Source organism: Propithecus coquereli, unplaced genomic scaffold (genome assembly GCF_000956105.1).
Source record: "Propithecus coquereli isolate 6110/MARCELLA unplaced genomic scaffold, Pcoq_1.0 Scaffold344, whole genome shotgun sequence".
Classification (NCBI taxonomy): Eukaryota; Metazoa; Chordata; class Mammalia; order Primates; family Indriidae; genus Propithecus; species Propithecus coquereli.
The window spans coordinates 2021282-2044440 of record NW_012149108.1 but is presented as its reverse complement, the minus strand read 5'-3'; positions in this window follow the sequence as shown (position 1 = coordinate 2044440).

The following is a 23159-nucleotide window of genomic DNA, read 5'->3' as shown; positions in this document are numbered from 1 at the left end:
AGTTATTTTAAAATATACAATAAATTATTGCTAATTATAGTTAACCAGTTGTGCTATTAAATACTAAATCTTATTCCTTCCATCTTTTGCTCTCATTAACCACCCCCCTTTATCCCTACCTCCCCGCTACCCTTCCCAGCCTTTGGTAATCATCATTCTACTCTCTATTTCCATGAATTCAATTGTTTTAATTTTTAGCTCTCACATGAGTGAGAACCTGTGAAATTTGTCTATGACTAGCTTATTTCAATTAACATAATGTCCTCCAGTTCCATCCATGTTGTTGAAAATGACAGAATTTCCATCTTTTTTATGGCGAAATAGTATTCCCTATGTATATGTAGCACATTTTCTTTATTCATTCATCCACTGATAAACACTTAGGTTGATTCCAAATCTTGGCTATTGTGAATACTGCAGCAACAAACAGCAACAAACATGGGAATGCAGATATCTCATCAATATACTGATTTCTTTCTTTTGTATATATACCTGGCAGTGGGATTGCTGGATCGTATGTTAGTTCTACTTTTAGTTTTTTGAGGAAACTTCATACTGCTTTTTATAGTGATCGCACTAACTTAGATTCTCATGAGTATTCCCCTTTCTCCACATCATCACCAGCATTCATTATTGCTTGTCTTTCAGCTAAAAACCATTTTAACTTGTGTGAGATGATATCTTATTATAGTTTTGATTTACATGTCTCTGATGATTAGTGATATTGAACATTTTTTTCCGTATACCTGTTTGTCATTTGTATGTTTTTTGAGAAATGTCCATTTAGATCTTTGCTCATTTTTGATCAGATTCTTTAATTTATTCCTGTTGAGTTGTTTGAGTTCCTCCTATATTCTGGATATTAATCCTTTATCAGATGAGTAGTTTGCAAACATTTTTTCCCATTCTGTGTGTTGCTTTTTCACTTTGTTTATTGTTTCCTTTGCTGTGCAGAACCTTTTTAGCTTGACGCAATCCCATTCATTTTGCTTTGGTTGCTTACACTTTTGAGGTCTTACTCAAGAAATCTTTGCCCAGACCAATGTCCTGAAGCATTTCCCCAATGTTTTCATCTAGTTGTTTCGTGGTTTCAGGTCTTAGATTTAAATCTTTAATCCAGTTTGATTTGATTTTTGTATATGGTGAGAGACAGGAGTCTAGTTTCATTTTTCTTCATATGGATATCCAGTTTTCCCAGCACAATTTATTGAAGAGGGTATACTATCCCCACTGTATGTTTTTGGCAACTTTGTTGAAAATGAATTCATTATAGATGCATAAATTTATTTCTGGGTTCTCTCTTTTGTTCCATTGGTCTATCTGTCTATTTTTATGCCAGTGCCATGCTGATGTGGTTTCTACAGCTCTGTTGTATAATTTGAAATCAGGTAATTGATTCCTCCAGTTTTGTTCTCAGGGTGGCTTTGGATATTCCCGGTCTTTTGTGGTTCCATATAAACTTTAGGATTATTTTTTCTATTTCTGTGAAGAGTATCATTGATATTTTGATAGGGGTTGCATTGAATCTGTAGATATCTTTGGGTAATACATTTAAAAAATATTGATTCTTCCAATCAATGAATATGGAATATCTTTCCATTTTTTTGTGTCCTCTATTTCATCAGTGTTGTCTGGTTTTGATATCAGGGAAATACTGGCCTTATAAAATGAGTTTGGAAGTATTCCCTCATCCACAATTCTTATTCTAACAGTGAAGCCATCGAGGCCAGGAGTTTTGTTTGATAGGAGACTTTTTATTACTGCTTCTATCTCATTACTTGTTATTAGTCAATTCAGGATTTGGATTTCTTCATTGTTCAATCTTAGTAGGTTGTATGTGTCTAGGAATCTATCCATTTTTTTCTGTTTTCCAATTTATTGACATATAATAGTCTCTAATGATTCATTAAATTTATGTGGCATGTTATAATGCTGCCTTTTTCATTTCTGATTTTATTTATTGGTTCTTCTCTCTTTTTTTCACAGTCTGGAAAAAGGTTTATCTATTTTGTTTATCTTTTCAAAAAACCAACTTTTGTTTATTGATCTTTTGTGGGGTTTTTGTTTCAATTTCATTTATTTCTGCTCTGATATTTATAATTTCTTTTTTCTATTTTTGGGTTTGGTTTGCTTTTTTTTTCTTTTTTTTTTATTTCAGCATGTTATGGGGGTACAGATGATTAGGTTACATATGATGCCCTTACCCTCCCTCCCCCCCAAGTCCGAGTTTCAAGTGTGTCCATTCCCCCGGAGGTGCGCATCGCACTCATTTTTTGCTCTTGCTTTTCAAGTTCTTTAAGATGCATTATTAGGTTGTTTATTTGAAGTTATTCTACTTTTTTGATATAGGCATTTATTGCTGTAAACCTCCCTCTTAGTGCTGCTTTTACTGTGTCCCATAGGTGTTTTTTTGTATATTGGTTTCCCTTTTCATTTGTTTCAAGAAATTTTTTTTAATTTTGTTTTTAATTTCTTCATTGACCTGACAGTCATTCTGGAGCATATTGTTTAATTTCCTTGCATTTGTATAGTTTTCAAAGTTCCTCTTGTTATTGAATTCTAGTCTTATTTCATTGTGGTCGGAAAAGATACTTGATATGATTTCAATTTTTTTGAATTTTTTAAGACTTTTTGGGAGTCTAACATATGATCTATGTGCTGAGAAGAAGAATATGTGTTCTGCAACTTAGTTGGATGAAATATTCTGCAAATATCGATTGGATCCATTTGGTCTATAGCGCAGATTAAGTCTGATGTTTCTTTGATGATTTTTTCTGGATTACATGTCCAGTACTGAAAGTAGGGTGTCGAGGTTTTCAGCTAGTATTATATTAGGGTCTATCTCTCTCTTTAGTTCTACTAATATTTGCTTTATATATCAGGGTGCTGCAGTGTTGGATGCATATATGTTTATAATTCTTACATTCTCTTGCTGAATAGATACCTTTTTCATTATATAATGACCTCCTTTGTCTCTTTTTTATAGTTTTTGTCTGGAAATCTATTTTACCTGGTAGAAGTATAGCCTCTTTTGCTATTTTTGTTTTGTTTTCATTTTCATGGAATATCTTTTTCTGTCCCTTTATTTTCAGTCTATGTGCATCTTTATAGATGAATTGAGTTTCTTGTAAGCAGCATATATTATAGTTGGATCCTGTTTATTTATCCATCAGCCACTATGTGTCTTTTCATTGGAGAGTTTAGTCCATTCAATGTTATTATTGATAAGTAACTATTTCCATGTTGTTATTTGTTTTCTGATTGTTTTGTGGTGCTCTATTCCTTCCCTCCTTCCAGTCTTCCTTTTTGTAAAAGTGATTTTCTCTAGTACTATGCTTTATGTTCTTGAAAAGCTATAGTAAAAATATGGTATAAAAGATTTTAAAAGAAGGTATACCTATTTAGGGCACCTGAATGGAACTTGCAGGACTGGAAGTTGCTCCAGGTGAGTCAGTGGGTGAAGATAAAGGCGTTACTGTACACTACTGTGTATTTTATAAACAGTGTGCATTTAGGCTACGATAAATTTATTTTTAAAAATTATTTGATCAGTAATAAATTAACTTTAGCTTACTGCAACTTTTTAACTTTATAAACTTTTTAATTTTTTAAAGTTTTTGATTCTTTTGTAATAATGCTTAGCTTAAAACACAACCACATTGTACAGCTATACAAAAATATTTTCTTTCTTATTCTATAAGCTTTTCTCTATTTTTAATTTTTTACTTTTTAAACTTTTTCGTTTAAAAACTAAGACACAAACAGGCACATTAGCTTAGGCCTACATACTTAGGTCCAGATTAAAAAGATACCATCTCTTACCTTTACATCTTGTCCCACCGGAAGGGCTTTAGGAGCACTAACATGCATGGAGCTGTCATCTCCTCTCATACAAATGCCTTCCTCTGGAATACCAACTGAAGGACCTGCATGAGGCTGTTTTACAGTTATACACACACACTCATATATGTGTACATGCATATATGTGTATGGAAGGAGTACACTCTAAAATAATGATAAAAAGTATAGTACGGTAAATACTAGGCATTAGCAATTTTTCAATTCCATTATAATCTTATGGGGCACCATTGTATATGTGGTACATCGTTGACTGAAATGTTATGCACCACATTGTACATGGTTCTTTTCAAATACTTTGAGTCATTTTTATAATCATATTCTCATCTCATATTTTTTATTCCATTTTTTATCTCTTTAAATATCTTAAATATTTTTATATTCTGTATAATAAACCCAAAATATGAAGTCTCTAGTATCTAATTCTGTTATTTGTGGTTTTCTCATTCTTGGTGGCTTAGTTTCTCTAAAGTAAATTTGCATTTACACTACAACCAGGAATCCTAAGGCACCAACAACCCAAGATCACTTTTAGTATATTTTATACTTTAGGTTTTACAAACCACACAGTGTAGTTTGAAACTCCAAACCTGCTTGAGGTATGGCCTATAGTTACAAATTCTCCCTGAGACATTTCTCTCCTCCCACAGAATTAATGTCAATACAGAATTCTCCTGGCAGCTTTCCTTTGCTGGCCTCCCCTCCCTAGCTGCCTTTTAATATGGATATAGCCTCTGAGGTACTCAGCTGTATGTAGGAGTCCTCAGATCTAATTATTCATCTTTTGTGGCTCTGAAGCCATTAAAAACTTAAAATTCTAGATACCTGGTCTTAGCAAATACCTCCAAGTCAACCACTTACCATTTATTTATAACTCTGGTTTTCTCCCTCTGCATTGTGGTTTCTGGAAATTTCCTTGTGTGCATATGTTAGAGATAGTGCCTGTGAGTGCCAGTGAGCTTGGCTATGAATTTTTTTAAAAATTTTATTGTTATTAATCCAGTGTCCAGTATTTTCAGAGATTTCTGAAAATCTTACCTGCCATTTTACTGGGAATACAAGGGTTTTTTTATTTTGTTTTGTTTTGTTTTAATTAGTTGAAGTGATTGACTCACTAGTGGTGTGAATCAGTGTTCGTAATGCAAAGAGTCTTTAAAAATTAAAGAAGAATTTATCTGGAAATGTCTGCATGGTGAACATTCTGTCACCTAAAATAATTGAACTTTCCAGTTTCACCTAGAAGCTAAAGATGTGACATTCTAATAATATCCTTCATAGAGAATTTGACTTAAATGTTGCCTCCTCAATGAGGCCTCCCTGATCACTTTTTATAAGTAGATCCCTACACATGAACATATATCATTATTATCTAATGATGCTGCTCATTTCCTTCATATTTAATATGCTGAAATTATTTATTCATTTTCTTGGTTTCATAGTATCTATCACTCCCTTTAGAATGAAATAGACCATAAACTATATAAAAGCAGGGATTCTAACTGATTTACTTACCACCGTTTCACTAATATCTCAGAGAATGTATGGCCCATAGCAAAAACTAAATTATTGATTAACTGAGTGAATGATGAGTGAAAATCTACCACTTTTATTTTTATCCCAGTCTTTTATTTTTACTCAGTCTTCTTTGCTAGCTCTTTCTCTAAATATTTATTGAACAAATGAATGAATAAAAGGAAAAAGAAAATCTGGGTCAAGAATCATTAAATAGGAAGTCCCTGTCCTTAATTGTAGTTGCCATCTCTGAATAACATAACACAACGTAAAAAATAGTAACACAACTTGTTTCTTAAACTCTGCGATAAGTAATCAAAATATTAACCTGTCACTAAAAGCCATTGTCTTTTTCTAAATAATTAACAAATTTAAAGTGGGGACAAAAAGGGATGCTTCTGGACAAAGGTTTTGTTATTGTTGTCAGGTTTAAGGTGTTTATTGAGCCAGTAGCCTCAGAACTCAACTTTCATTTTTCATGCTATCACTACCCAAGCCATTGAATGATTAATAATGGCATGGATAATAATAACAAAATATTTTTCAATTCAGTCCTTATACCAGGACTGTGCAATCAGTCCTGTTGGTACGTGCACATTATAGATGGGGAAACTGAGGTTCAAAGAAGTTTAGTTAATTGTCCAAGGTCATAGAAAGGGACTGAGGTGACATTGTCTCCCTTCTGGAACAGGAATTACCCCAGTACCTTAACCCTGGAAGATCAACCAGGTGGTCACAGGTCCTGGACTTTGTTGTACTCTGTGACAGAGACCAAGTAGGGGGAGCAAGGTGGGTGCATGGTGCACAGGGATCGAGAACACCCAGCCCCGGTGCACGCACATAAACTCAAGGCGAATGAGAGCATCCTGCGCCTTTGCCTTTTTCATAACATTTCTACCCTCGCTGCTGCCTTTTACCTGATCTCAGAGTCAGACTCGTTGTGAGGGTGGGAAGAGAGAGTGAGAAAACATGCGTGATTTACTAAGGGTTCTGTATCAGACCTCCTGAATTGCCCTAAAAACTGAAAGAGAAAACCAAAAGGAATAACTTATTTTGTACCAAGAACTGTGCTCTGTGCTGAACATACAATAGTTGCACTTACTGTACATATAACAGAATATTAGGTAGAAAATATTAACTCAGCTCATAGCTGAGGAATTGGAAACCCAGGACCATGGATGACAATGCTCCAGCCATGTAACTGGCAAGTGGTAAAGTCAGGGTTTGACTCAAGTTCTTATGTTACCTCACGATGCTGCTGGCATCAAGTGATGGATATCACCTAAAAGAAGAGAGGGGAAGACATGGAGAAGCTTGATATTCTCCTTGGAGTCTGGGAGGCAGAAGAAAAAGACTTTCCTGGGCTTAACAGTGCCTGTCAATGTATATTTATTGTGTCTGCTCAGGCCCAGCACTGTGCAAGACACTAATGGGGATGAAGTCATCTTCCGATCTCCCTCTGCACTTTGTCTCTGCCTTACCAGCATCACTGAATACCGTGATGCAGCGATTTATGAGAAAAACTTACCTTTGTGCAGCACTCCACACTTCTTAACAGCCTGAAAGGGATTATGCCGTTTGACCTAATTTATGAGCATGCTTTATCTGTTCTCCTGGACAGCTACCTCTTTTGAACCATGTCTGATTCAGCTTTGTACCTCCCCGTGTTGACCCTCACTGTTCCAAGTCCTAAGTGAACAAAGGACATCACAAATAATAGCTACTCCAAAGTCTGGAGCAGGCGTCTGTTCAATTTGCCTATGCTTAAGAAACAGCAAGTAAATAAATGTTCAGGGAATTTTGTGTCTGCCTCCTCCCAATGCAGTGACAGCTTAGTACACAAGGCCGTTATCCACCTGAATGTAAGTCTTACTGCACAGAGTATCCTGCCAACCATTTTCAGCTCCTTTGGGAATGAGCGATGCATCAAGCCCCACCCAAGTCAGCCCCACTATTTGAGCAATGGATGGTGAATTGAACCCTATCCAGTTTCTGCCAGGGAGGAGTTGGCCACGCCTCTGTGCTAATTTCCTTCCTTTTCCCAAAGGCCTGTGTCTCCCTAGCTTCCTCTGAGCCCTGCAGCATGAGGAGGCCATGATGGGGTAAGGTTTTCCATGCACAGTCTGTATTTTGCCCCCAGTGGCCCAGGCTTCAGTGCATGTCTGCTCCCTAGTGTCAAGGAGCTTGGGCTTTCCACATAACTGGCTATTCCAGACCTAATCATTGAGCTGGAAGTTAATAGTATTATAGACTAAATTGTGCCCCACCCGCAAGTTCTTATGTTGAAATCCTAACCCTCAGCATCTCAGAATGTGGCTATATTTGGAGATAGAGCCTTTAAAGAAGTAATTCAGTTAAAATTAGGCCTTTAGGGCAGTCCCTGATCCAGTATAACTGGTGTCCTTGTAAGAAGAGATGGGTGCATATGAAGAGATACCAGGGATGCATGCACACAGAGGAAGAGCCACGTGAGGACACAGCTAGACGGCGTTTATCTACAAGCCAAGGAGAGAGTCCTCAGGAGAAACCAAACCTGTCGACATCTTGACCTTGCTTCTAGCCTCCAAACTCTAAAGAAAATTAATTTCTGTGGTATTTGCTATGGTATCCCCCGTCTGTGGTATTTTTTATGGCAGCCCTAGCGAACTAATACAATAGCATTCAGCAACCAAGCCCAGATGTTTTTAATAATCCAAGTAAATACAATTTTGAAACCTTCAGATGTTTAACTTTTCCCTAGTCCTTCTCAGGTACCGTCATATAAAAGCAAAAACATGGAAAGCGTGAGTTAGATGGCATAAAATATACAGCAAGAAGTATGGAAGAACATCGACAAAGAGAGTAACAAGAACTGGTGTGATCAGGGAAAAGATTTTGGAGGTTACAGTTGAGCTGGATCTTGATGGATGACTGAAATTTGCAGAAAAGTGGGGCAGGTTATTTTGAGTAAGGGGAAACAATGAGAATCTTTATCTTTCAACCCTTAGTAAACAGCTGGCAGGCATTAAGTGCTTCATAGTTGAAGTAATAGAAGAATGAATGAATGGCTCTGAGACTGGGGATTCCTGCAAATATGTATTAAGAACCAAGAACCTACTATGTGTCAAGCATTATGCTAGACAATGGAGGCACAAATAAAAGAGAAATAATCATTACCCATGAAAAATACACATGTAAGCAGGGGAGACAGGCACATAAATAATTAATAATTGGATAGCAAGATAAATGCCAAAACAGAGTGCTAGAAAACCAAACAGAAGACAGCCAGTACCTCCGGGTGAAGCAGAGAATGTCTCACCTACGGTAGGATATGTAAACAGGTCCATAAGGAATCGCCAAGGATCAGGACTTTATATGACAGGATTCCTTGGGCAAAGATGTGCTAGCGACAGGGAACATGCCAGGACTCAGATTCCAAAATCTGGATGTGTCCCGGAGAGAAGCAAGTCAGTCCAGATAATGAAGTTCGTATAGAATACTTTCTCTCTAGCCTCCTCACTTTTCACATATTTGTGCTTATTTAACTAATATTTACTTAATTGGCAATATAGTTTCCCAAAGATTATTCAACCAGAAAATTCATTAATCTCTATTACAACAGCCACACAAATTAATAATGTTTCATTGTTCTGCCTAAAAAGGGATTCATAGTTTCATATGTGCATTTTTTTTTAAATTACTGGGCAACCTACTTAGAAACACCAATTATAATAAACTCTTAATTCTTCACTTAATCAGTCTTCTTAGATTTTCTATTTCTTATCTGTGAACCAGTCCAGCCTTTTACTTGATTCCTGCTGCTCCTCAGGAAGATAGGTGCTCAGGAGACCTGAGAATTAATGAGACATTCCTTAAGGACATTTGTGAGACTTTTTTTTTTTTTTTGACTAAACCATTTTCTTAGTTGATGGAAGAAAAAGCAAGGCATATGTGCTGATCCTCTGGGAAATTCTGCTGGGCTTTTAACTCTGTGCAGGAAGCATTTTTGGAGCCAGGTGTGTGCAATTTGTTGCAGGCCAATACGTTAGCATAGGAGGGAAGGTGGGTGTCTGTAGAGAGAATGTTTTGACAGACTGTTTACTGTCACTTGGGCTATACCTGCAGGCTGTTTGGGAGCATCTGGTGCAGAGGGCTAGCTTACTTCCATCTTCTCCATTCACCTGGATAATTAGCAAGGCTGGCCCCAGACCAAGTGGCAGAAGCAGTGAATTCTGTGGTCCCTGCAGCTTCCCATGCCCCTCATCCACTCCCTCTGCCCTTGCCAACCGCAGGCTCAAAGGCTTTAGCACGCAAGGGGAATGAAGAGGTGGTGTGGACCAAACTCCAAATGTAGTTAGTGTTTAGGGTACTAAATACCTACCTTAGTACCTCAGCCTCTCTTTGAGCAATTTTTTGCATATTAGAAAGTGTGTCCTCATTTTAAACAGAAATTTATTCCTTCCTTCAATATTTACTGAGCATCTACTATGTGCCAGGCACAATTCTGGTTTCAAAGAATACAGAGGCTCTCAAAAGATTATTTTAGCTCAAGAGGAAAAGAGTCCTTGCAGTTCTCCTCTCCAACATGGGGCTTGATTTCCCTCTGGGGCTTTGCATATTTATCATAGCCTTTGTCATTTCCATTTGTGTTCTCTTAGGAGTCCCCTCAGTCATGAGCGTGGAGTAGTTTTACTTACTCTCCCAGATTCACTCCTTTGCTTCTCTGCTTTTCACACACTAGTGATCCATCACCAGCTCACCTTGCAGCGCAGCAGCCTCACAGTCTAAGGAGCAGCGTGATTTCATCTTTGAAATGAAACCTTTTGGTGTCCTCTACCTAGACTGCCTTCCCCTCTCTTATTCACCTCATGAACTCCTTCCTTTCTTTCTCCCTTTTCTCTGTTCTCTCGTGTTCTTGGTGTACTTTGTTCTATACACAGTACTGTGACATGCTCACCTTTTCCTGTTAACAACCAGCCCGGCTACCAGCTGATGATCTTGTGCCCAGCATAGAAATACACTCCTTAATAGCCACTTCCCCCCACATTATCTGTGGGCAAACAGTGGTATACAGACCTCTTAGCCTCCTGACTTCACCCACTACACCCATGACATGCCAATCCCCTAGAGTTTGGGCCAGGACCCCTGCTACTATAATAAAAAAGGGCCATGCATGGAGGAAAAATGGTGTTTATTTTCTTCTCTGAACCTCATTAGTCCCATCTCTAGAAGGGAATTCATCAACCTCCCTCCCAGGGGTATTGTAAAGATTACGCGTGCTCCACGTGTGAAAGTGCTCAGTGAGCTGCAGCATGCTGTACAAATGCTGGTTGTATGGTCTGTAGGTTTACAAATCCTTCTGTTCTCAGCTTCCACTATTTACCAGAATCTCGTGTAAATTTTTTTTTTTTTTGCTGTGTATTTTTTCTTTTAAAAAACAAACATATTTTAAAGTTGAAATCTTAAAAAAATCCATTCAAATTTGCATAGCTCCTAGGTTATTTGATGCTTGGTAAATGTCGTAAGTTTTTTCTATGTATGTTTTTTCAATAGAATTCAACTAGCCACTATTGAACACTTACTACTAAGCCTTTGTTAGGCATATGTCTTTTCTCAGAAATTATTTAATTAGTTCTAGACCACATTGTATTTTACTCTACTGTTGACCTGACAGTAACATGAGCAAAAACTGATGCTGAATATACTCAGATGTTAATGTTTGAAAACCGCATTCTGTAAAACACCAAGGGTCATGAGACATAGATTGGAGCCTTAGCTCAAATCACTGTGTAAGCCTGGGAAAGTTCTGTGAGCTTTATGAGCTTCAAATTGTTCACATGGACAATGAAAATGATGACAACGATAGGGTTGTTGTCAGGAATATACAAAACATTTAATTTTAAAATCTCTTTTCGTATTTTAAGAAAGTTGATATTCCGTAAAAGTGATCCTTTTAATCTTTATTATTATTTCCTCATTTTACACAGAAATCATTGTCCGAACTGAGTTAGTCTGTGAGGTAAGACATAGCTCTTCTACATTCTGTTAGTCTGGGTCCTCCGAGGAGTAGACCCCAAACCAGATTAAGCATAGAAGGATGATATTAGTGTTAGGGGAGAAGGCAGTGTGAAAGAAAATGAGGTTACCGGGGGAGACTAGGAGAGTCAGCAAATCACAAGGCAAGCCCATGACCCCAAGGGAAGGAGAGAAATGTGGAGGGAAACACCCTTGATGGCCATGCAGTCTAAATGCGGTCTGGCAAAGCCACCTGGGGAGTCCTCAAGCCAGAGTCAGTTCAAAGTCGTCCCAGTATCCCAGGACCTAGTCTTCCTTAGTGTCCCTGCCACATTCAATCCTTGGTCTGGAGGAGCCCAAAAAAAGCATGGCGATGGGGCTAACTCAGCGATGGATTTCAGAAAGCACTGCAGACCTAGGTCAGTTACTTCCTGTAGTTGGAGGTCCCAAGGCACATTGTCACTGCTGCCTCATACTTCACCTCCTAAGACTTGCAGGAAAACCCAGGCACTGCTTTGCTTTCTCTTTAGCAGTACTTATTTTCATAGATCTGTTCCAACACTCATATCTCATTTATTTTTTCTTTCAAGTGAGATTTCAAGAACCCAGAATTGACAGAATAGGAAATCAGTTCAGCAACACAGTGGGTGAATTCTGACTTTGTGGTAATGGATTTGACCCCGTATTTGGTGATGTAATCCAAAGGACTCGCATCCGGTGTTAGTACAGCCACTGCCTCGTAGAGATAACCATTGACTTTGGATTTAGTCAGAACTGGCCCTGCTGTATGAGTCTGGTCCAGTAATTTAACTTCACTGAACTGCTTCCCTCTTTCACAAAATGGACATAATGACAGCTACTACAAAGAATCCTTCCAAGAATCAAATACAATAAAGTAGAGAAGATAACCAGGAAGATACGTGGTACAGTTCAATTAAATTAATAAATTAAGGCTGAGCACAGTGGCTCACAGCTGTAATTCTAGCACTTTGGGTGGTCAAGGCTAGGGGATGGCTTGAGGCTGGGAGTTTGAGACCAGCCTGAAAAACACAGCGAGACACTGTCTCTACAAAAAAAAAAGAAAAAATACGAAAAAATTAGCCAGGCATGGTAGCACACACCTGTAGTCGCAGCTACTTAGGAGGCTGAGGTAAGAGGATCACTTGGGTCCAGGAATTTGAAGTGGCAGTGAGCTGTGATGATGCCACTGCATTCCAGCCTGAACAACAGAATGAGACCCTATCTTAAAAAAATTAATATAATCACTTTTATTTTTAATGTTATTATTACTATTTTACATTATCAGCCACATAACAAGCATGAATTAATGGAATCTCTATGTAGTATTAATGGAGTTAATATCTGTCTCTGTGCCAGTATAGTAGTTAACACATGCCGGGTATTCGACAGGCACTGCCTTCCTTTCTTTCCTCCTCTCAATGTCTCTGACAATCTTTATTTCCCTCTAGCAGAATTATTTTTCTGTTAGTGCGTATTACAAAATCCTGTCTTCCTGGTAGCCATTTACCCCCTTTGTTCTCTTTTGGGCAGCCAAAGTCAATAACATTTTTTTTTATATTTTTAATTCAGAAAATTTAGTGGGGTACAAATGGTTTTTGCTACATGGATGAATTGTATCATGCTGAAGTCAGGGCTTTCAGTGTACCCATCGCCAGAATAGTGTGCACTGTACCTGGCAGGTAGATTTATACTGATGGACACTCCATGAACTCATTAAGTGTTCTTTTATTCAGCATTTGCTGAAAGAGGAGCCAAACAGCAGAAATTTAGATAGGCTTATAATTGTTTTTAAGAAGCTCACTCTCTGACGGGGTGGGGAGGAGGCAGGAGGACAGAGCTGCCCCATGTCTGTGGACAGTGGACACCCAGTGACAGTGTGGCCCACTGTGTTGGGGGTTATGAGGTTGTCAGGAAAAGCTGCTTTTCTTTCTCATTCTGCCACCTCTCTGTCCCCTTCTCTGTCCCCTCGTCCTCCAGCATCATCACCATCATTATTCCAGGGAATGTTTGTTGCCCCAGAAAGCCGTCAGGCACTGTGCTGATTTCTCTATGCATATTAACTAAATCAGTCCTTGTCACAATATTATGAGGCACATATCTTCAGTTTGCAAAGAGGAATTTGGAGAAGTCAGTTGGCCAAGACACATATATCTACTCACTAGTAGAACCAGGATTCAAATCCAGATAATCTGACTCAGTGGCCCACAGACTTAACCACTAGGAAAGGAAAACATGCCAAGGCTAGATCTTGTGCAATGAGGGACTCAGCAGGGGATAGTCTCAGGGAGAAGCCGGCAGGCAGAGCAGCATGTGCACAGGCAGGCATGACAGCATGCAGCAGCCTACTTGTTAGCTGTCACCATGACACTTGGGACAGGGGTTTACACACAGTGAGCTTTCTGTGACAGCTGTTGACTGAAGAAAGGAATACATGAAGCCAGGCCCACTTTCCAGCAACCACCCGCCAAGCTATCCCACTTCCTGATTTCTCTCGAGTTGTGTGTCAAGTCTCACCTCACCAGGAAGATTTCTCAAACTATACTTGCACGCAGAGACTTCTCCCCAAACCATGTAATAACAAATAATCTGTAACTCTCAGGCGGCATTTAATTATGCAGCATTTTGTGTATCTGACAGTGTTTATGCACGTATTCTATACAGACTCCCCAGGAATAAGGTCCATGAGAAGCTGTATGGTGGAGTGGACAAATTGGTGTTTGAAACATCCTCAGCCTCCTCTGGTCACCAGCTGCTTGACGTGGGGGCAATAGCTTACACTCTCTGGACCTGGCGCTAAACTTAATGATAATTAAGATAACATTCCTGAGACCATCTAGGCCCATGCCTGGCACACAGCCCCTCACTCGATGTGGATTTATTCCTTATGCTTCTTTCCTCTCTCACATATTCGCAGAGGAGGCCCTGTGAGGAAGTGTTGCAACACCCAGAGAACCGTGTAAACCCATCCACTCACATCAAAGACCACGGATCACCTAGTCAAGCCAGAGGGGAACAGGGCAGTTGTGCCTCAAGAGCACTTTCTCAGAAATTAAGAAACAAGCAAGGTGCTATCCCCAGGGTCAATCAGTGCCCCTAACAGCTGTGAGTGATGGGGCAGCTCTGTGCAGCTATACTTCAGTTTCAGTGGTGCTTTTGTGAAGTGTAAAGTATTTTTGTCTTACCCATATTATAATTTTAAATGCTATCTGCGCATTTGAATTATGCATTCCCTTACACATTAACTCATTTGTTTATTCAACAAATATTTATTGAGTGCTTGCTCTATGCAAAGTACTCCTAACCCAGCTGGGGACACACAAATAAAGGGACAAGGACTCTGAGCAGCAGTGGGGAAGGTTTGGCTTGCAGAACCAGGCAGCCTGGGTTCAAATCCTCACCAAGCCTTCACTAATCTGGCAGCCGTGGGCAGTTCATGAAAACCCTCTGAGGGCCAGACACGGTGGCTCACGCCTATAATCCTAGCTCTCTGGGAGGCCGAGGCGGGAGGATTGTTTGAGCTCAGGAGTTCGAAACCAGCCTGAGCAAGAGTGAGACCCCGTCTCTAAAGTAGAAAGAAATTAATTGGACAACTAAAAATATATAGAAAAAATAGCCGGGCATGGTGGCGCATGCCTGTAGTCCCAGCTACTCGGGAGGCTGAGGCAGAAGGATCTCTTGAGCCCAGGAGTTTGAGGTTGCTGTGAGCCAGGATGACGGCACGGCACTCTAGCCTGGGCAACACAGGGAGACTCTTGTCTCAAAAAAAAAAAAAAAAAAAAAGCCCTCTGAGACTTAGTGTCCTCATCTCCAAAATGGAGGTAGTAATGTGCTTGCCTAATCCATTTTACTGTAAAGAGTCAAAGAAATAATCCAAACAAAATATTTAGTGCTATACCTAGTGCATACTGAGCATTTAATAACTGCTACATTTTGTGTGCATGTGTAATATTCTGATTTTTAAGCTAATATCATACATTAAAAGAAATCTCTAGATTAAACCAAAAAAAAAAAAAAAGATCACTGATGGGTAGAGAGATGTAAGAATGTCTTTTGATCAGGCCTGTGAAGAAATTTGCAATTTGTTCCTAGCTATAATTGTGAAAGAAGTCTACCTTAATATAATGCTTCCAGGAGCCCAGAGGCAATTACTTTGTCAGGAGGTATAGGTGGCAGGTGGGCAGCAGTGAGTGGGAAAAGCTTCACAGAAGTGGCATTTAACCTGAGAGAGAAAGGTATTCATGTCAGAGAAACAGAAACAGAAAAGGAAAAATGAAGTTGTCAAGTTGCGAAGCGGCTAAGCTAGTACAAGCAGTTCAAATGTTCAAAGAATTGCAAATGTCAAATGTCAGAGAATTCTAAATGGCCAAAAGTGGCTGGAGTGTTATGTTTGGGGTCAAAGAAGAAGCTTGAAATATTGGTTGAGGTGAGACTGAGCAGGGCCTTGAGTATCACAAGTATTTTGGTGCAGTTTACAGATTTTCTGTCCCTACTCTTCGTTTTCCAGATGAAGAAACTTTGGTTCAGAGAGAAGCTTGAGAGGCTGGCTTTTTCTGTTTTATATTACTTTATAAAATATCATTCCAAAAAGAGTGATGTAAAACAACACAATTTATTACTTTTTACAATTTCATTAGTTAAGCTACTTCTGCTTCATGTTGTGTCAGTTGGAGCACTGGGGGAGTGAAAGGTACAAAGTATCCTTAGTCACATGGCTGATGGCTGGCGCTGATCACTAGCTGGGAATTCACATGCAGGATCCACCCCAGCCTCAGTTCTCCCCGACATGTGCCTCGCCACTAGGCTGCTTGGGCTTCCTCACAGCATGGCAGCCTCAGAGTACTCAGACTTCTTACTTGGTACCTATCTTCCCACAGAGTGCAAAAGTGAAAGCTGCTAAGCCTTAAGATTTAGTTCAACGACTGGCAGAATGTCAGTTCCCCACATTGTGTTGGTTAAAGCAGCCAATAGTTAAAAATATAGCTTATGATTGAAGCGCTCCAGATTCAAGGGCACTACACGAGAGTGTGCATACTGAGAGGACAGGTTTAGTGGGGGCCGTCAAAGTAAAAATCTTGACATTGAATAAAATTGAATAACTTCCCAAAACTCAAAACCAATAAACAAGTAGTGATTCTGGAAATAGAACGGGGTCTATCCCTTTTCTTTCAAGAATGTCATGATGCCTCCAGGCACAGAGCATAACCTCCTCATCACCAGCAGGCTTGAGTAAAAATAACTATTACCCAGCAGCTTTCAAATAGGTACACCCTTTATCCTAAGAGTCCAATATAGTCACAATTGCTTTTGCAGAGAGCAACTCTCTGACCTTCATGGTTGGTTGAGGGAATGAAAAGCCCCTAGATAACTAAGGAAATTACCAGTGACATAGAATCCACTTTTGATGCCAACTGGCAAAAAATCATTAAAAACAGTTACCATCTTCTGGCCAGAGTTTGAGAGCTATTCAATTCAGGACTAATGAACACGGAACTATTGATCTCCTAAGACTGCGCAGGACTGATCAGTATCATAGCTATAAATTATATTTATGAAGACATTCAAATAGCATGCAATGATTGCTTTTCCTCTTGAAAGCCAGGAGTAGCTGTAGAGGCGTCAGTTTTGCACAAGGTGATAGAACTACTTCTTCCACAGTTATCTGACCAAGACAGGAAGATGGATATTCATCAGCAAAAGGCACAGTCTCATTTTGTTGACCTGGTGGTTTCTGCTATGTCTCTCTTCTTGCATGCTTCATCTCTTGAGAGAAGACAATATGTGAAATCATTCTTCATTTAGCTTTCATCTGTTTAGCAGTTTTTTTTTTTTTTCTTAATTTGGTGATTTTGAAAACCAGAAAACATCCTGGGAAGATGTATTTGAGAACAGGAAATAAAGCATTAACTGTAGGAGTCACAAATATTCGAAGAAGTATATCCTGGGAAAGCGTCTATAACAGAATAGACAGAAAATCCCTAGAAAGCAGGTCAAATTCCCATTTTCCTGGTAGGAAAACTGAGGCTGTCACTTGTGAAGTAACTTACTCAGGGTGGTACAGAGAACATTTGGCCTGGCACTGCTTGGCCCTTGACTGCCCTTCCTTTAAAGGCCAGGTTCCCTTCCCTGTAGCATATTGCCTCCTTGCCCAGTAACTTTTCATCTTAAGAGGTTGAAAGCTAAGAAAGTTTGTACTATGGTCTGAATGTTTGTGTCCCCTCCAAAATTCATATGTTGAAATTCTAACTCCCAATGTGATAGTATTAAGAGGTGGGGTTTTTGGGGAGGAGATTAGGTCCTGAGAGTTCTACCCTCAGGAATGAGTCCCTTATGAGAGACCACGGAGACCTGGTGAGCCCCTCCCACCATGTGAGGATGTAGCAAGATGGTGCCATCTAAGCAGAAAAGGCCCTCACCAGATACCAAATCTACCAGCACCTTGATCTTGCACTTCCTAGGCTCCAGAACTACGAAAAATAAATTTCTGTTATTTATTAATATAAGCTATTCACTTGATGGTATTTTCTTATAGCAGCCCAAACAGACTAAGGCAGGTTGTGTGTGTGAGAAAAAGCAGGGACCTGTATGTCAGAATCTAGAGTTTTAATCTAAAGTCTGACATCAAATCATTGTGCAGGCTTGAACGAAGCACATGACTTTTCTGGGCTTCAGACTCTCCATTTGCAAAGTAATGTTTAAACTAAATGATTGCTAAGGTCTTGTTCAGCTTAAAATTCTGATTACCTTTCCCTGACTAGGGCTGAGGAGGCCCGGGTCTGTGGAGACTATATTGGAACATTACACTTTAAAGAGAGTGAAAAAAAAATCGCTCCATACCTCCAGGTTAGAAGAGACTCTTATTCTCCAAAGGAATGGTTTCGCCGCAGTTGCAGAGGTCAGCAGCTGTGGGAGGCTAATTTAGGTTGTCCCTGGCTCATTGGTAATCATGAGGCTTGATATGCATTTAAAAAAAACTAAACACTCCTAATCACCTCCAGAAAGGGATAACTCATTATAACTGCACGCTAAGGAACTTCAGTGACATTTATTCCGCATTTGTGTACAAATAGATTACATTATTTAACTAAATCAGTTTGGGCAGCTGGAAGCTACCCATATACTCATTTATCCCTGCAGAAGATTGAACAGTGATTAAAAGAGAATACCTCCTTAATTCCAGATGTCATATACATTCCACAAGAAGAAGATTTTATGAAACTCTGTGATTACAGTCTTACATGAACCAAGCATCTTCTTTAATGCCACAGCTGAATTTGGAGATGGGGAGAGGAGATACAAAAGCCAGAAAAGTCCATTTTTGTGGCCATCTGGGACAAATCAGTTCTGGGTTTTTTTCTACCTTCATTAGGATACATGCTACTCCACACCCCCTCCCTGACATGCCTAAGATTATCATAGTTGAGAACCAGAACCTTCTGTTTGATGGTTTGGTTCCTTAATTTGGCCATCTGGATTTCCAGGTAGCACATGGTTTCAAAGCGTGAGCTTTCAAGTGGAAACAGAGCCAATCGTAGGAACAACCTACTATTTAGTACACTTCTCGGTTCTTCAAGCCTTGTATGCTTTGGGTTTTGTTTCCTCTTTTTGCTCCTTTTGTCTCCAAGGAGGGAGCTAAATGGATTACATTTGAAACATCCTTGTCCCTACACTGTAGAGAAGTTGTTTCTGACAGAAGCGACTGGTTGCATTAGACTTGATGAGGCTCTTGTGAGAGCAACTTGAAAACGGACACAGAGAAAGTAAAACTTGTTAAATACCTATTATGGGTCCTACACAGTGAGGCATGTTCCATAATCCCAATTAATTCTCATAACTGTCTGCAGGGCCGGCTCCACCGGCCTTATCACCTGTGCAGTCGCAGAGTGCCCAGGCATAGAAAGACCCCCCACTTGGTTTAATGTGCTATTGTCACATTTTGAAATTCTAAATTGTCCAACAAGGGCCCCACAAATTAGGTAGCCAGTCCCAACTGGGTAGATGGGTATTATTATTTGTGTGTACCTGCCTACCTGCCTGTGTTTAACAGATTTAAAAATAAAAAAAAAAAAAAATGGAACAACAACAACAGAAAACCACAGTAGCTCTGCTTAGTCTCAGATCTGGGTCTACCAAACACCAAATCATATGCTCTTTCTTCTCTTCTAAAAACTAAAAACTTGCAAATGCATGATATTGTCTCAAAAGACTCACTGAATCTCTACCTCGAAACATAACCTGCATTCTCATCATGTTAAACCACTCCCCCCAAGAGAGCAGAGGTAAAGTAGGAAATAATAAAATGATAATCAATACAATAGTGATACTAAAAGTATTCTGCAGGCTTCTTCTGTAATTTCTTTCTTTTACATCCATACACTGGGACATGTTTAAGTTATGCGAGTACACATGACAAACCAACTAGTTATATCTGAGCCTCAGTAAACCATAAATAGAAGAAAATAATTTTTATTATTTCAAATTGCAAAGTTATTTCCATCATACATTTAAGTGAGCTGGAGTGACTTGTGTCACAGCACATATTTCTTAAAGAAAAAAACATTTCAGATGATAAATAAATCATGCTTGAACATTTAACTATTAGACGTGAGGCCACTTTTAAATAGTTGGATTTCTTTTTCTCTCAGAAAAATGTCATCTATTTAGGATTCACACATTTTGGGCTGTGTTTAACCCTTCAGTGCTGAAACACAAATTTTAAAAATTGCATAAATAATTATCCATACATTAAGCAATAATAATAACATACATTAAGAAAATATATATTAAGTACCTACTATGTATACCATGCACTGATTTCACACAGAGAATACAGTGATTAATACACTAACTAATTCATCAGCTATTTGTTAAGTGCCAGTGTGGGCAAGGCATTGTAGAGTTGGGCACATTATGGATACATTGGGGATACACACCTAACTTCGTAGTGCTACCAAACACACCATGGTGTGTAATGGAAAGAGAATGGAATTTGAAATTCCCCCTGCCCTTTAAAATTTTACAGTTTAACAGGAAAGATGGATATTTTTTCTATAATATAAATAGAAGTGTATGATATATGATATGAAAAATAAGTGCAGGAGATTTTGGAATCATATTTATTGGTGGACTTAGTCTGAGCAACAGAGGTGTTTCCCTGAAGAGGTCACAGCCAAGTGGCGGAAGAAAGACTCATAAAGTACTAACTTAGGGAACTAACAGCAAAGTGTGGGAATTCAGAAATGGGAGCATTTGAGCCAAAGTGGTGGGTGAGAATCAACGCAATTTCCTGGTTGCTCAAGGGTCAGCCTGGAGTATAACAGATGGAACCCAGACTCTGCCACCCTATTGAACCTGAACCTCAGTTTCCTTTTCAGTAAAATGAAGATTGGTGGGGAAAGAAGAATGGTCTGCATAATGTATGGGTTTCCTGTCAGCTCTAAGAACTCTGTGACTTAGTGATTTCAAGAAGTGGTCTGGTTTTCAAGACATGATTGAATAAGATTGAAAGAAGATAGAAGAAATGCCAGCTAAGGGAAGAAAGTCACACAAAACTTGGGGCTAGACAACAGCAGCAGCCACAGTAACAAGAATAATAGCAACATTTACTAAAAGTAATGATGGGCACTGCATTCAGTGTTCCGTGCATTATTTCTAATTCTCACTGCAGTGGCATCATGCCTTAATTTGCTAATCTATTTGTGACAAGTGCATAGCCATTCATTGTCTTTTATGTGAGGCTTTTTCCTGGCTGCTTCCAGGGCTTTGGTCACCTTCACTCACCAACACAGCTGTTGCAGCACTGTAACTTTTTTATTGATATATAGTAATTATATGTATGGGCTATGTGTGATATTTTGATATATACAAAAGATGTGTTATGATCAAGTCAGGATATTTAAGACATCCATCACTTCAAACGTTTACCATTTTTTTGTGTTGGGAACATTTCCATCTTCTCTTATAGCTATTTTGAAATATACTATATAATGTTGTTAACTATAGTCACTCTACTGCACTGTCGAACACGAGAACTTATTCCTTCTATCTAACTGTATGTTTGTATCCATTAACCATCCTCTCTTCATCAACCCACTCCACCTTCCCCAGCGTCTGGTAACCATCATTCTACTCTCTACCTATATGAGTTACACTTTTTTAGCTCCCACATGCAGTATTTGTCTTTCCGTGCCTGGCTTATTTCACTTACCATAATGACCTTCTTTTCCATCCATGTTCTGCAAATGACAGGATTTGATTCTTTTTTAATGGATGAATAGTATCCCATTGTGTATATATACCACATTTTCTTTATCCATTCATAGTGTCATTGATGGACACTCAGGGTAATTCCATATCTTGGCTATTGGGAATAGCATCATAATAAATATTTATAGAAAGGTGCAGGTATCCCTTTGCTGTACTGATTTCATTTCCTTTGGATAAATATCAGTAGTGGGATTGCTAGATCATATGGTAGTTCTATTTTTAGTTTTTTAGTAGCTTCCATAGTATTTTTCATAATGGCTATACTAATTTGCAGAGAATAGATCTGAATAAACATTTCTCAAAAGACATACAAATGACCAATAGATATATTTTAAAATGTTCAATATCAGTAATCATCAGGGAAATGTAAATCAAAACACCAAATATCATTTCACTCTGGTTAGAATGGCTATTATCAAAAAGAAAAAAAAAAATAGCAAGTGCCAAAGAGAATGCAGAGAAAAGGGAACTCCAATACACTGTTGGTGGGAATGTAAATTAGCACAACATTGCAGCTTCTGATAGCTCTGCCTCCTTCCCATTTTCCATACTGCAGCCAAAATTGTTTTACTAAGATAAAGATCTGGCCACTTCCCTGCTTTAGAGCTAAAAGGGGCTTTCCACTGAGTTCGGGATAAGGGTCAAACACTCTGCCTGGCACTCAACATTATCCACAGTTTGGTCCCAGCCCACCTTCACGGCCTTACCCAACATACCATACTGTGTCATGAGCAGAGATTAGAATTTAAAACCGGGCCTACATTCAAACGCTGAGTCTTAAGTAGCTGAGCTATTTGGGGCAAGTTAATTAACTGATCTGAGCTTTGGTTTCTTCATCTTTAAGAAGGGGAATTAAATGAGTGAATAAGAAAGCAAAAGCTCAGCTCTAAGAATTTGGCACACAGCAAGGGAAAGGCAAAGGTGGGACACCATTACCAAAGCAGGACACCTTTGTCATGACAGGGCCCCAAGGCCGGATTTCAGAGGGTTTGTCTGGAATCTTGAATTAACCCCTGTCTTGGGTCAAAATCTTCCCAGAAAACAAAAGGGAACGGCTGATGCTGCCTCGAGTATTTGTAGATATCCAACTGTTCCTCACTAAGACATACTGAATTATAGAATTTTCCTCCATTCTGTATGGTAAATTCCTTAAGGGAAGAGAACAAATTTAACTGAACCCTCTGAATCTCTCTTTCCTCATCTGCAAAGTGGGGATAATGAAAGTAGTTGTCTCAAAGTGTCGTTGTGATAATTAAATGACACACATATATATCTATATGCTTAGAAAGTGCCACCCCAGCCCATTTACAAGTATTAACCTCTTTGAATTTTAGCTTCCTTATTTATAAAAGACGAAGTATGCAAGCATTGTATATACTCGAGATGGTAATGTCTGTGATGTACTTTGTATGAAACCTGGTATATTCTCAGCTCTCAATCAGTGGTGACAGACAAACTTCACTTACTATTAAAACTTTGCCTCAACAGCATTATACCACCTTGAAACTTAC